General features: G+C 50.0%; 2 long non-coding RNA genes and 1 pseudogene across 3 annotated transcripts; 2 read left to right on the top strand and 1 right to left on the bottom strand.

Moving 5' to 3' along the window:
* Positions 1-520: 520 nt before the first annotated feature.
* Positions 521-1,178, bottom strand: LOC127918045 (uncharacterized). Its single transcript, XR_008098545.1, has 3 exons — positions 1,115-1,178; positions 842-992; positions 521-791 (listed from the first exon to the last, which is right to left on the bottom strand). It is a non-coding gene; the product is annotated as an uncharacterized LOC127918045 (long non-coding RNA).
* A 91-nt stretch (positions 1,179-1,269) lies between these two features.
* Positions 1,270-1,805, top strand: LOC127918046 (uncharacterized). 2 transcript variants are annotated; one of them, XR_008098547.1, is made up of 3 exons: positions 1,270-1,420; positions 1,540-1,629; positions 1,749-1,805. It is a non-coding gene; the product is annotated as an uncharacterized LOC127918046 (long non-coding RNA). The 2 variants fall into 2 exon arrangements; XR_008098546.1 differs by having other exon boundaries at positions 1,719-1,805.
* Positions 1,806-2,024: 219 nt separating this feature from the next.
* The window catches only part of LOC127918044 (protein CLEC16A-like), an 88,710-nt pseudogene continuing 74,422 nt past the window's right edge, over positions 2,025-16,312 (top strand).

The following is a 16,312-nucleotide window of genomic DNA, read 5'->3' as shown; positions in this document are numbered from 1 at the left end:
CGACCTTTGCGATTGACCTTTGTTTTCAGCACTCGACCTTTGGCTTCTGTGTATGGGGTAAAGTTATTGGTGTACTGTCGATGGTAGCTCCTCTCTTCGCCCAATTCCCCCTCTCTTCCTGAAGTGTGCACTTGACCATTTGCCCGTCGTGGATTTAAAAGCATCGGATGGAGTTTCCCTCCCATTTTGTTAAATCCACGATGGGAAGTGTACAATGGTACACTTTTGGGGGAGGAAGTGGATATTTGGGGCTTCAAGCCTTGGAATCTGGGCTTAATACTCCTCTGTTCCCTGTGACCTCTCTAGCTGATCCATGACGTTTAACTTCTGACCCTGGCTGTGATTGGCTGGAGGTCTCAGGGAACCCCCCCCCCAGAGAGAGAGATCAGCTGCCTGTAGACCTGCTATAACAACCGGCCACCTAATGCCTGCTGAACGAACACTAGGTTTTAATCCCTACGTTGTATTAAGTCACTACAGTATGTTGAAGTAGGCTGGGAAAATGCTTGAACTTCCCCCAAAAAAATAACAGGATTCCAGGTTTCCTGCTTATTCCATTCTGTTTCCAGCTATCTGAAGTTCTGGGAATCTAGCTGCTACTAGAATTAGAAGCAGGGTCGCCCTATAACTAACTACAGCACGCTGCCCTATAACTAACTACAGCACGCTGCCCTATAACTAACTACAGCACGCTGCCCTATAACTAACTACAGCACCTTGCCCTATAACTAACTACAGCACGTTGCCCTATAACTAACTACAGCACGTTGCCCTATAACTAACTACAGCACCTTGCCCTATAACTAACTACAGCACGTTGCCCTATAACTAACTACAGCACGTTGCCCTATAACTAACTACAGCACGTTGCCCTATAACTAACTACAGCACGTTGCCCTATAACTAACTACAGCACGTTGCCCTATAACTAACTACAGCACGTTGCCCTATAACTAACTACAGCACGTTGCCCTATAACTAACTACAGCACGCTGCCCTATAACTAACTACAGCACGTTGCCCTATAACTAACTACAGCACGTTGCCCTATAACTAACAGCACGCTGCCCTATAACTAACTACAGCACCTTGCCCTATAACTAACTACAGCAACTTGCCCTATAACTAACTACAGCACGTTGCCCTATAACTAACTACAGCACGTTGCCCTTTAACTAACTACAACATGCTGCCCTATAACTAACTACAGCATGTTGGTAAGGGCCTAGTCCCTAGGAGGTAAGGGTTAAGGGCCAAGTCCCCCTAGGAGGTAAGGGTTAAGGGCCAAGTCCCCTAGGAGGTAAGGGTTAAGGGCCAAGTCCCCTAGGAGGTAAGGGTTAAGGGCCAAGTCCCCTAGGAGGTAAGGGTTAAGGGCCAAGTCCCCTAGGAGGTAAGGGTTAAGGGCCAAGTCCCCTAGGAGGTAAGGGTTAAGGGCCAAGTCCCTAGGAGGTAACTGGTAAGGGGCCAAGTCCCCTAGGAGGTAACTGGTAAGGGCCAAGTCCCCTAGGAGGTAAGGGTTAAGGGCCAAGTCCCTAGGAGGTAAGGGTTAAGGGCCAAGTCCCCTAGGAGGTAAGGGTTAAGGGCCAAGTCCCCTAGGAGGTAAGGGTTAAGGGCCAAGTCCCCTAGGAGGTAAGGGTTAAGGGCCAAGTCCCTAGGAGGTAACTGGTAAGGGCCAAGTCCCCTAGGAGGTAACTGGTAAGGGCCAAGTCCCCTAGGAGGTAAGGGTTAAGGGCCAAGTCCCCTAGGAGGTAAGGGTTAAGGGCCTAGTCCCCTAGGAGGTAAGGGTTAAGGGCCTAGTGCCCTAGGAGGTAATGGGTAGGGCCTAGTCCCTAGGTAGTAGTGGTTAAAAGGGCCTAGTCCCCTAGGGGGTAGGGGTAAGGGCCTAGTCCCCTAGGGGGTAACGGGTAAGGGTCTAGTCCCCTAGGTAGTAGTGGTTAAGGGCCTAGTCCCTAGGGGGTAGGGGGTAAGGGCCTAGTCCCTAGGTAGTAGTGGTTAAGGGCCTAGTCCCTAGGGGTAGGGGCTAGGGGTCTCTGGTAGTGTGGTCTCTCTGTGCCCAACAGTGGTGCGGTGCTGAGCTCACTGGCGCCCCCTCTCTGTCTCCCAACACACAGCACACTAATGATTTTGCCCTGTACACCGAGGCCATTAAGTTCTTCAACCACCCAGAGAGCATGGTCCGTATCGCAGTCAGAACCATCACACTGAACGTCTACAAGGGTGAGTCACACACACACACACACACACACACACACACACACACACACACACACACACACACACACACACACACACACACACACAGCGCTACTAGGGGCTGAAACCCCTGGGTGCTCGGGAGCCCTGGGTGCTCGGGGCTCTGGGTGCTCGGGGCCCTGGGTGCTCAGGGCCCTTGGTGCTCAGGGCCCTGTCTGTCTGTCTGTCTGTCTGTCTGTCTGTCTGTCTGTCTGTCTGTCTGTCTGTCTGTTCACATTTAACCAGAGTCTGTCTGTCTGTTCACATTTAGCTGTGTGGGTCATGTAGCTGTGTGGGTCATGTAGCTGTGTGGGTTATGTAGCTGTGTGGGTTATATGTAGTTGTGTGGGTTGTGTAGCTGTGTGGGTTATATGTAGTTGTGTGGGTTATATGTAGCTGTGTGGGTTATATGTAGCTGTGTGGGTTATATGTAGCTGTGTGAGTTATATGTAGCTGTGTGAGTTATATGTAGCTGTGTGGGTTATATGTAGCTGTGTGGGTTATATGTAGCTGTGTGGGTTGTGTGGGTTGTGTAGCTGTGTGGGTTGTGTAGCTGTGTGGGTTGTGTGTAGCTGTGTGGGTTGTGTGTAGCTGTGTGGGTTGTGTGTAGCTGTGTGGGTTATGTGTAGCTGTGTGGGTTATGTAGCTGTGTGGGTTATATGTAGCTGTGCTTTACTGTTTAGTCCTGTTAGACACTACACAGCTACCTGACTACCCAGGAGTCTGTTAGACACTACACAGCTACCTGACTACCCAGGAGTCTGTTAGATACTACACAGCTACCTGACTACCCAGGAGTCTGTTAGATACTACACAGCTACCTGACTACCCAGGAGCCCTGCTGTTAGACACTACACAGCTACCTGACTACCCAGGAGCCCTGCTGTTAGACACTACACAGCTACCTGACTACCCAGGAGCCCTGCTGTTAGACACTACACAGCTACCTGACTACCCAGGAGTCTGTTAGACACTACACAGCTACCTGACTACCCATGAGTCTGTTAGACACTACACAGCTACCTGACTACCCAGGAGTCTGTTAGACACTACACAGCTACCTGACTACCCAGGAGTCTGTTAGACACTACACAGCTACCTGACTACCCAGGAGCCAGTTAGACACTACACAGCTACCTGACTACCGTTAACCTTGTGTATGCTCTCTCCCTCCCCTCCCTCTCACCATCCCGTATCCCTTCCCTCCCTCTTCCTCCTCTCTCTCCTCTTCCTCCTCTCTCTCCTCTTCCTCCTCTCTCTCCTCTTCCTCCTCTCTCTCCTCTCCCTCCTCTTCCTCCTCTCCCTCCTCTTCCTCCTCTCTCTCCTCTCCCTCCTCTCCCTCCTCTCTCTCCCTCCTCTTCCTCCTCTCTCTCCTCTCCCTCCTCTCTCTCCCTCCTCTTCCTCCTCTCTCTCCTCTTCCTCCTCTCTCTCCCTCCTCTTCCTCCTCTCTCTCTCTCCTCTTCCTCCTCTCTCTCTCTCCTCTTCCTCCTCTCTCTCTCTCCTCTTCCTCCTCTCCTCTTCTCTCCCTCTCTCCTTCTCTTTCTCTCCTCTTCCTTCCCTTCCTCCTCTCCCCATCTCCTCCTCATCTCATCCTCCTCCCCCATCTCCCCATCTCCTCCTCTCCTCTTCCTCCTCTCACTCTTACCTCCCGTGGGCCTAACTCCAGTCTCATGTAAGTCTAATTAATAAATGCACCTCACTGAATGTGTTTGTGTGTGTATATATAGTAATCATTAATGTTATTAATTATATTATTGACTTGGGTTTATCATTTAAATGTGTAAACTGACCTGCCTGCTTTTTTGTTGGTTTCTGTGTAATTCAAACCCATCGTTTCAAGTCAACTGTTATAATACTGATATATAGTTATAATAGACATTTTCTAAGAGGTGAAACATTCCTGAATTGTTTTCAACGCCGAGCCTCTGAACAACTCCGTTCAACCGTTCACGATGAGTAATTCAGAATGGTACGATGAAGCATGTCTTCTTCGTGAGGACTGGAGTTTGGAGGACTGGAGTTTGGAGGACTGGAGTTTGGCCTACCGTGATGACCCATTGTCAGAAACCAGAGTTGGTAGTCCTCCATATCGGTCTCTTTTCACAGTAGAGTCCTTCATATCAGTCTCTTTTGAGAGTAGAGTCCTCTATATCAGTCTCAGAGTAGAGTCCTTCATATCAGTCTCTTTTCAGAGTAGAGTCTTTCATATCAGTCTCTTTTGAGAGTAGAGTCCTCTATATCAGTCTCAGAGTAGAGTCCTTCATATCAGTCTCTTTTCAGAGTAGAGTCCTCTATATCAGTCTCAGAGTAGAGTCCTTCATATCAGTCTCTTTTCAGAGTAGAGTCTTTCATATCAGTCTCTTTTCAGAGTAGAGTCCTCCATATCAGTCTCTTTTCAGAGTAGAGTCCTCCCTATCAGTCTCTTTTCAGAGTAGAGTCCTCCATATCAGTCTCTTTTTAGAGTAGAGTCCTCCCTATCAGTCTCTTTTTAGAGTAGAGTCCTCCACGTCAGTCTCTTTTTAGAGTAGAGTCCTCCACATCAGTCTCTTTTTAGAGTAGAGTCCTCCACATCAGTCTCTTTTTAGAGTAGAGTCCTCCACATCAGTCTCTTTTTAGAGTAGAGTCCTCCACATCAGTCTCTTTTTTTTAGAGTAGAGTCCTCCACATCAGTCTCTTTTAGAGTAGAGTCCTCCACATAAGTCTCTTTTTAGAGTAGAGTCCTCCACATAAGTCTCTTTTTAGAGTAGAGTCCTCCACATAAGTCTCTTTTTAGAGTAGAGTCCTCCACATAAGTCTCTTTTTAGAGTAGAGTCCTCCACATAAGTCTCTTTTTAGAGTAGAGTCCTCCACATAAGTCTCTTTTAGAGTAGAGTCCTCCACATAAGTCTCTTTTAGAGTAGAGTCCTCTACATCAGTCTCTTTTTAGAGTAGAGTCCTCCACATCAGTCTCTTTTTAGAGTAGAGTCCTTCATATCAGTCTCTTTTCAGAGTAGAGTCCTCTATATCAGTCTCAGAGTAGAGTCCTTCATATCAGTCTCTTTTCAGAGTAGAGTCTTTCATATCAGTCTCTTTTCAGAGTAGAGTCCTCCATATCAGTCTCTTTTCAGAGTAGAGTCCTCCCTATCAGTCTCTTTTCAGAGTAGAGTCCTCCATATCAGTCTCTTTTTAGAGTAGAGTCCTCCCTATCAGTCTCTTTTCAGAGTAGAGTCCTCCACGTCAGTCTCTTTTTCAGAGTAGAGTCCTCCCGTCAGTCTCTTTTTAGAGTAGAGTCCTCCACGTCAGTCTCTTTTAGAGTAGAGTCCTCCACATCAGTCTCTTTTAGAGTAGAGTCCTCCACATCAGTCTCTTTTTAGAGTAGAGTCCTCCACATCAGTCTCTTTTAGAGTAGAGTCCTCCACATCAGTCTCTTTTTAGAGTAGAGTCCTCCACATCAGTCTCTTTTAGAGTAGAGTCCTCCACATCAGTCTCTTTTTTAGAGTAGAGTCCTCCCACATCAGTCTCTTTTTAGAGTAGAGTCCTCCACATCAGTCTCTTTTTAGAGTAGAGTCCTCCACATCAGTCTCTTTTAGAGTAGAGTCCTCCACATCAGTCTCTTTTTAGAGTAGAGTCCTCCACATCAGTCTCTTTTTAGAGTAGAGTCCTCCACATCAGTCTCTTTTTAGAGTAGAGTCCTCCACATCAGTCTCTTTTTAGAGTAGAGTCCTCCCACATCAGTCTCTTTTTTAGAGTAGAGTCCTCCACATAAGTCTCTTTTTAGAGTAGAGTCCTCCACATAAGTCTCTTTTTAGAGTAGAGTCCTCTACATCAGTCTCTTTTAGAGTAGAGTCCTCTACATCAGTCTCTTTTAGAGTAGAGTCCTCTACATCAGTCTCTTTTTAGAGTAGAGTCCTCCCACATCAGTCTCTTTTTTAGTAGAGTCCTCCACATCAGTCTCTTTTTTAGAGTAGAGTCCTCCACATCAGTCTCTTTTTAGAGTAGAGTCCTCCACATCAGTCTCTTTTTAGAGTAGAGTCCTCCACATCAGTCTCTTTTTAGAGTAGAGTCCTCCACATCAGTCTCTTTTTAGAGTAGAGTCCTCCACATCAGTCTCTTTTTAGAGTAGAGTCCTCCACATCAGTCTCTTTTTAGAGTAGAGTCCTCCACATCAGTCTCTTTTCCTCCACATCAGTCTCTCTCAGAGTAGAGTCCTCCACATCAGTCTCTCTCAGAGTAGAGTCCTCCACATCAGTCTCTCTCAGAGTAGAGTCCTCCACATCAGTCTCTCTCAGAGTAGAGTCCTCCACATCAGTCTCTCTCAGAGTAGAGTCCTCCACATCAGTCTCTCTCAGAGTAGAGTCCTCCACATCAGTCTCTCTCAGAGTAGAGTCCTCCACATCAGTCTCTCTCAGAGTAGAGTCCTCCACATCAGTCTCTCTCAGAGTAGAGTCCTCCACAACCAGTCTCAGAGTAGAGTCCTCCACAACCGTCTCAGAGTAGAGTGCTCCATATCAGTCTCAGAGTAGAGTCCTCCACATCAGTCTCAGAGTAGAGTCCTCCACATCAGTCTCAGAGTAGAGTCCTCCACATCAGTCTCAGAGTAGAGTCCTCCACATCAGTCTCAGAGTAGAGTCCTCCACATCAGTCTCAGAGTAGAGTCCTCCACATCAGTCTCAGAGTAGAGTCCTCCACATCAGTCTCAGAGTAGAGTCCTCCACATCAGTCTCAGAGTAGAGTCCTCCACATCAGTCTCAGGTAGAGTCCTCCACATCAGTCTCAGAGTAGAGTCCTCCACATCAGTCTCAGAGTAGTCCTCCACATCAGTCTCAGAGTAGAGTCCTCCACATCAGTCTCAGAGTAGAGTCCTCCACATCAGTCTCAGAGTAGAGTCCTCCACAACCAGTCTCAGAGTAGAGTCCTCCACAACCAGTCTCAGAGTAGAGTCCTCCACAACCGTCTCAGAGTAGAGTGCTCCATATCAGTCTCAGAGTAGAGTCCTCCACAACCAGTCTCAGAGTCCTCCACATCGGTCTCAGAGTAGAGTCCTCCACAACCGTCTCAGAGTAGAGTCCATCATATCGGTCTCAGAGTAGAGTCCTCCTGGAGAGAACAGCTTTATTCTCTATATAGTTATACTCATATCAATCTCTGTAAATGTCTGGTCCTGTATTCCTCTGACCCCTCCCCTGTCTCCCCATCTATCTGTGTAACCACGGTAACGTCCCTTGACCTCTCACCCCTCTAGTGGACAACCAGCACATGCTGCACTACATTCGAGACAAGACGGCGGTCCCTTACTTCAGTAACCTGGTCTGGTTCATCGGCTCCCACGTCATAGAGCTGGACAAGTGTGTTCAGACGGACCAAGAGTGAGCACACACAGACACAGAGACACAGAGACACAGAAACACACACACACACACACACACACACACACACACACACACACACACACACACACACACACACACACACACATCAAACTGGACCAAATGTGTTCAGACAGTCATTTTTCTTCTACGTTCTGTTATCATTTAGCTTCCTATACATTTCTATAGAACGTGCTGGAAAAGTGAGTTAGAGACTGTCTGTATGTCGGCCTATGGGGATGAGTGGATCTTTCCTTAAGCTAACCTTCAGATGGGTCATTCTCCCTGTGTCCACTAGGGGTCTCTGTCTAACCTTCAGATGGGTCATTCTCCCTGTGTCCACTAGGGGTCTCTGTCTAACCTTCAGATGGGTCATTCTCCCTGTGTCCACTAGGGGTCTCTATCTAACCTTCAGATGGGTCATTCCTCACTGTGTCCACTAGGGGTCTCTATCTAACCTTCAGATGGGTCATTCTCCCCTGTGTCCACTAGGGGTCTCTATCTAACCTTCAGATGGGTCATTCCTCACTGTGTCCACTAGGGGTCTCTATCTAACCTTCAGATGGGTCATTCTCCCCTGTGTCCACTAGGTGTCTCTATCTAACCTTCAGATGGGTCATTCTCCCCTGTGTCCACTAGGTGTCTCTATCTAACCTTCAGATGGGTCATTCTCCCCTGTGTCCACTAGGGGTCTCTGTCTAACCTTCAGATGGGTCAATCCTCACTGTGTCCACTAGGTGTCTCTATCTAGTCTTCAGATGGGTCATTCTCCCCTCTGTCCACTAGGTGTCAGTGTTGTATCAGTTTAGACTTTCTACCTCTCAGAGTTGTCTGATTAAGATATCGTCCTCTCGGGAAGGTTGTGTTTGCACTGCAGGCTTGGGTATACAATCAGATACATGTTGTGAAACACAAAACAGTAACAGATACAGACTAGATCATTACACACTGTTATGTCCTCCACCTCTCTCTGTCTCTGTCTAACTGTCTCTGATCTGTCTTCTGTCTGTGTCTGTTTCTCTCTCTGTCTCTGTTGTCTCTCTGTCTCTCCCTGTGTCTCACTCTGTCTCTCTCTCTGTCTCAGATACAGGTCTCTCTCTGTCTCTCTGTCTCTCTCTGTCTCTCTCTGATGGGTCATTCTCCCCTGTGTCCACTTGTCTCTCTCTGTCTAACCTTCAGATGGGTCATTCTCCCCTGTGTCCACTTCTCTCTATCTTTCTGATGGGTCATTCTCCCTCTGCTCTCGCTTCTCTAGCTAACCTTCTCTGTCTCTTCTCCCCTCTCTCCTCTCGGGTCTCTGCTCTAACCTTCTGGGTCATTTCTGTCTCCACTAGGTCTGTCTCTTCTCCTTCTCTCTGTGGGTCTTCGCTGTGTCCACTCTCGCTCTCTCTCTCTCTCTCTGTCTCTGTCTCCCTGTCTCCTTTTCTCTTTCTCCTTCAGATCTCTCTCTCTCTGTGTCACTCTGTCTCTGTCCCTCTCTGTCTCTGTCTCTCCCCTGTGTCCCTCTCTCTCTCTCTCTCTGGTCTCTGGGTCTCTCTGTCCACTCTCTCTCTCATCTCTCTCTCTGTCTCTCTTCTCCCCCTCTCGTCCACTAGGGTCTCTATCTCCTTCAGATGGGTCTCTCGCTCTCTCTCTGTCTCTCTCTGACTCTCTCTCTCTCCCTCTCCCCCTCCAGGCATCGTAACCGGGAAGCTGAGTGACCTTCAGCAGAGCATCTCGTATCTCCACTACCTAAACGATATCCTGACTATCAACTGTGAGTTCCTGAACGATGTCCTGACAGACCACCTGCTCAACCGTCTGTTCCTGCCTCTCTACGTCTTCTCTCTGGTCTGCCTGAACAGGTAGGTGGGGGGGTGTAACTGCCTCTCTGTCTTCTCTCTGGTCTGCCCTGAACAGGTAGTCTGGAGGGGGTGTAATGTACTGTGTAACCAATACTAATGTGTAGCTGACATATTGTCTGTCTGTGTTTCAGTCTGAAGATCGTAAGATCAACCCTCAGGTGTCCCTTAACCTACTGTCACAGGTATGTACCGACACACACAATCACACCTCATCCTCGACTACATCAAGACCTCACCTCATCACACCTCATCACACCACACCTCACTCAGATCACATGCTGTGCACACCTCATCACACCTCATCACACTCACCTCATCACCTCCTCACCACCTCATCACACCACACCTCATCACACCTCATCACCTCATCACTCTCCTCACCTCATCACTGTCTCATCTCTCCTCCTCACCTCACTCACATCTCATCACACCTGTCTTCACACCTCGCCACATTCACCTCATTTCCTCACACACCTCGCACCTCTCACTCACACCTCATCTCTCACACCTCCTCGTCACCACATCACTCCTCATCACTCACATTTCACTCACACCTCCTCCTCATCTGTCACTCATCGCACACCGGCTCATCACTTCTACTTTCTGTCACCTCACTCGTCTCCTCCTCCTCATCACCTCACTCTGTCTCTGTCACTGTCACTGTCTGTCTCACACTCACCTCACTCATCACCTCTCACTCACCTCATCTCATCATCACACCTCTCACATCACACCTCACCTCACCTCATCACCTCCTCATCACCTCACCTCATCACACCTACTTCATGACTTGGTAGCACATCACACCATCTCCACATCACCTCATTACATTCTCACTCATCAACTGTTAGTTCACTTTACTTTCACAGACCACTTTATCACCACCGTCTTTATCATGCACTCTCTCACCTCACACTTTCACCTGCACCTTATTCAGGTCACCCTCATCACACTCATCACACCTCTCACCTCATCACACTCACTCTGCCCTCATCACACCTCACCTGGAGGGGGTGTAATGTACTGTACCTCACCAATATCACCATGTGTACCTCATCATACCACACTCCATCACTCACTCACACCTCATCTCGTAAAGATCACACCACACCTCACCTTATCACCTCACTTCCCAATCACAGGTCATGTACCTCACACCACCTCACCTCATCACACCACACCTCCCTCATCACACCACACCTCACCTCATCACACCTCACCTCATCACCCTCACTTCCTCATCACCTCACCTCATCACACCTTACCTCCCTCATCACACCTCACCTCACCACACCTCACCTCATCACACCTCCTCACACCTCACCTCATCACACCTCACCTCATCATCACACCACACCTCACCTCACTCTGTCACCTCACCTCATCACACCTCATCACACCTCATCACACCTCACCCATCACACCTCACCTCATCACACCTCACCTCATCACACCTCACCTCACCTCATCACCTCATCACACCCATCACATCACCTCACCTCACCACACACACCTCACCTCATCACCTCATCACACCGCTTCATCACACCTCCTCACACCTCATCACCCTCATCACACCTCACACTCCCATCACCTCATCACACCTCATCACACCTCACCTCATCACATTCATCCCATCACACCCTCCATCACACCTCATCCCATCACACAATCTCACCTCATCACACCTCATCACACCACTTACACCTCACCTCATCACCCCCATCACACCTCACCCCATCACACCTCATCCCATCACCCAATCACTCCTCATCACCTCATCACATCCGCTTCACCACGCACCTCACCTCCTCACCTCATCACACCTCATTATACCACCTCATCACACCTCACCTCATCCGCTCCACACCTCATCACCTCACCTCATCACACCTCACCTCATCACACCACACCTCGTCACGCTCACCTCATCACACTACACTTCCTCATCACCTCACCTCATCACACCTCACCTCATCACCTCATCGCTTCACACCTCATCACACCTCCACACCTCATCACACCTCACCTCATCACACTGCTTCACCTCATCACACTACCTTCACCTCATCACACCTCACTCATCACCTCTTCACCTTATCACACCTCATCACCACCCCACCTCGTCACACTCACCTCATCACCACACCACATCACACCTCACCACATCACACCTCACCTCATCACACCACACCTCATCATCACTCCACACCTCACCTCATCACACCTCTTCACACCACACCTCTTCACCCACACCACCTCATCACACCTTCACCTCATCATACCACACCTCACCTCACACACCACCTCACCTCATCGCTTCACACCTCATCACGCCACACCTCACCTCATCACACCACACCTCACACTCATCACCCTCACGCATCACCTCATCACATTACACCTCACCTCATCACACCTCACCTTACACCACACCTCACCTCACCTCATCACACCTCATCACACTACACCTCATCACCACACCTCACTCACACCTCATCACATCACCTCACACCTCACCACACCTCACCTCATCACCCTCACACCTCATCTCATCACACCTCACCACACCACACCTCACCTCATCACACCGCTTCACATCACCTCACCTCATCACACCTCATTGCTTCACACCTCATCACCTCCCTTCACCACACCTCACCTCATCACACCACACCTCACCTCACACCCTCACCTCATCACACCTCACCTCATCACACCTCACTCCATCACACTCATTGCTTCATCACCTCATCACACCTCATTACACCTCACCACACCACACCTCACCTCATCATACTCACCTCCTCACACTCATCACACCTTCACACCTCATCACCACACTTCAACTCATCACACCTCACCTCATCACCTCTTCACACCTCTTCACACCTCAACACACCACACCTCACCACTTCACCTCATCACACTCACCTCATTACACCACATCACACCTCACCTCATCACACCTCACCACCACACCTCACCACACACCTCATCACATCACACCTCATCACACCACACCTCACCTCATCACCTCTTCACATCACCTCACCTCACCTCATCACCTCACACTCATCACACCACACCTCACCTCACACCACACCTCACCTCATCACACCTCACCTCATCCACCACACCTCATCACATCACACCTCACCTCATGCCTGCACTCATCACACCTCACCTCATCACCCTCACCTCACCTCATCACACCTCACCTCACCTCACTTTATTACATTTCACCATTCCGCACCTCATCACACTCACCTCACCTCACCTCATCACCTCCACCCTCACCTCATCACACCTCACCTCACCACACACTCATTACCACCTCATCACACCTCATCACACCTTCACTTTATCATGCCACCTCACCTCACCTCATCACACCTCACCTCATCATCACCTCACCTCACCTCCCACCTCACACACCTCACCCACCACACCTCATCACACCTCACCTCATCACACCACACCTCACCACACCTGCCTCATCACATTTACACTCACCTTATCACCTCACCTCATCACACCTCCACACCCACCTCACATCACACCTCACCTCACCCTCACACCACACCTCACCTCATCACACCTCCACTCACCACACCTCACCTCATCACACCTCACCTCATCACACCTCACTACCTCATCACACCCACCTCACATCACACCTCATCACCACCCACACCTTATCACACCTCCACACCTCATTACCTTTACTTTTATTACACCTCATTACATTTCATCACCATCACCTCACCTCACCTCATCACCTCACCTCATCACCCTCACCTCATCACACCTCACCTCATCACACCTTCACATCACACCTCCTCACCTCATCACACCTCACCTCCTCATCCTCATCACCTCACCTCATCACACCTCATCATCACACCTCATCACACCTCATCCCATCACACACCTCACCTCATCACACCTCATCACCCACACCTCACCTCATCCCCTCACACCTCACCTCACACCTCATCCCACATCACACCTCACCTCATCATCACCCCTCATCACATCACACCTCATCACCTCACCTCATCACACCTCACCTCATCACCTCACCTCACCTCATCACACCTCATCACCTCACCTCATCACACCTCACCTCATCACACCTCACCTCCCACCCCATCACACCTCATTACACCTTACTTCATCCATCACACCTCCACCTCACCTCATCACCCTCATCACACCACACCTCATCACACCTCATCACACCTCATCACACCTCACCTCATCACACCTCACCTCATCACACCTCACTCTCACCACATCACCTCACCTCATCACCTCACACCTTATCACACCACACCTCACCACCACACCTCATCACACTACACCTCATCACCTCACCTCATCACACCTCACCTCACCTCCTCTCACCTCATCACACCTCACCTCATCACACCACCTCCTCACCTCACTCACCTCCTCATCACACCTCACCTCACCACACCACACCTCACACTCACCTCCTCGTGGCCTCACCTCATCACACCTCACCGCTTCACACACCACCTCCTCATCACCTCCACATCACACCTCATCACACCTCACCTCTTCACCACACCTCACCACACCTCATCACACCTCACCTTCACACCACACCTCACACACACCTCACCGCCTCAATCACACCACACCTCACCACACCTCACACCTCACCTCACACCCTCACCACATCACACCTCACCAATCACACCTCACCGCTTCACATCACACCTCACCTCATCACACCTCACCTCATCACACCCACACACTCATCTTTATCCTCATCACACCTCATCACACCTCACCTCATCACTTCACACCACACACCTCATCACCTCATCACCACACCTCACCTCCACACCTCACCTCACCTCACCACACCACCTCATCACACCTCACCTCATCCACCTCACCTCATCACACCTCATTAAGTTTACACCTCACCTCATCCCACTCACGCCTTCACCTCACACACCACACCTCACCTCACCACACCCACACCCTCATACCTCACACCACACCTTTACCACCTCATCACAGACCGCTTCACACCTCATCACACTCATCACCCTCCTCACACCTCACCACACCACCTCTCACCCACCACACCTCATCACACCACACCTCATTACACTCTCACCACACACCACCCTTACACCTCACCTCACCACACACACTCCACCACCTCCTCACCTCACCTCTCCACACCACACCTCACCTCATCCAACACCTCATTCACACATAATATAATTCATCATACCTCATCACCTCACCTTCACACCTCACCTCATCACTCACACCTCACTTTACACCACACCTCACCACACCACATCACACCTCACCACACAACTCCACACCTCACCACCACATCACACCTCACCACACCTTACACCTCACCTCACCTGACACTCACTCATCACACCACTCACCACACCACTCACACCACACTCACCTCACTACACTACACACTCACCTCCACCACACCTCACCTCATCACACCACACCTCACCACACCACCACATCCTCACCTTAACCTCACACTCACCTCATCACACCTCACAAATTAGTGCACCACACCATCACCTCACCACACCACCCTCACACCTCATCACACCTCACCTCATCACACTCCACCTCACCTCACCATCACACCTCATCACACCATACCTCACCTCACTCACCACACTCACCACACCTCACCTCACCACACCTCACCTCATCACACCACCTCACCTCACCACACACACCACACCTCACCACACAACTCCACACCTCACCTCACCACACCACACTCACCACATCCCATCACCTCACACACCTCACCACACAACAGCCACTCACACCACACACTTTATTCACCTCACCACTCACCCTCACCACACACACTCACCACACAACACCTCCTCCTGCACCTCACACCTCACCATACCACAACTCACTTCACATAACGACCACATCATCACCTCACTCACACCACACCTCACCACCATACCACACCTCACCACAACACCACTCACACACTCGCCACACAACACCTCACCATACCACACCTCACCACACAACATCACACACCACCTCACACACCACACCTCACCACACCACACCTCACCTCACCACACCACCACACCACACCACATCTCACCACTCCACACCTCACCACACAACACCACTCATCACCACACAACACCTCACCACACCATACACCTCACTCACCACACACCTCACCACACCACCTCACCACACCACACCTCACCACTCCACACCTCACCACACAACACCACTCACCACACCACACCTCACCACACCTCCACCTCACACCTCACAACACCACTCATCACCACACAACACCTCACCACTCCACACCTCACCACACAACACCACTCATCACCACACCACACCTCACCACTCCACACCTCACCACACCACATCATCACCACCTCCACCTCACATCCTCACACCTCACACCACTTCCACATCACGCACCCACACCTTACATCTCTTCACCTCACCACCCTCATTCACACCACTGACCTCACATTTCACCACACATCACATCACATTACACCACACTCTTTTACACCTCATCACACCTTACTCATCACACCTCTTATTGGCACACCTCACCACACATCACACCCCATCACACCACACCTCATCACACCACACCTCACCTCATCACACCACACCTCACCGCACCACACCTCACCACATCTCATCTCACCTCACCACCCACCTCACCACCATACCTCATCACACCACACCACATCCACATTAGCACCTCACCACACCACACCTCACCTCTTCCACACCACCACACATCACTCACCACACCTCCGCACCTCACCTCACCACTCACATCTCACTCTCACCACA

This window comes from Oncorhynchus keta, unplaced genomic scaffold, assembly GCF_023373465.1.
Source record: "Oncorhynchus keta strain PuntledgeMale-10-30-2019 unplaced genomic scaffold, Oket_V2 Un_contig_1289_pilon_pilon, whole genome shotgun sequence".
In the NCBI taxonomy this organism is placed as follows: Eukaryota; Metazoa; Chordata; class Actinopteri; order Salmoniformes; family Salmonidae; genus Oncorhynchus; species Oncorhynchus keta.
This window is presented reverse-complemented; position numbering and strand designations above follow the sequence as displayed.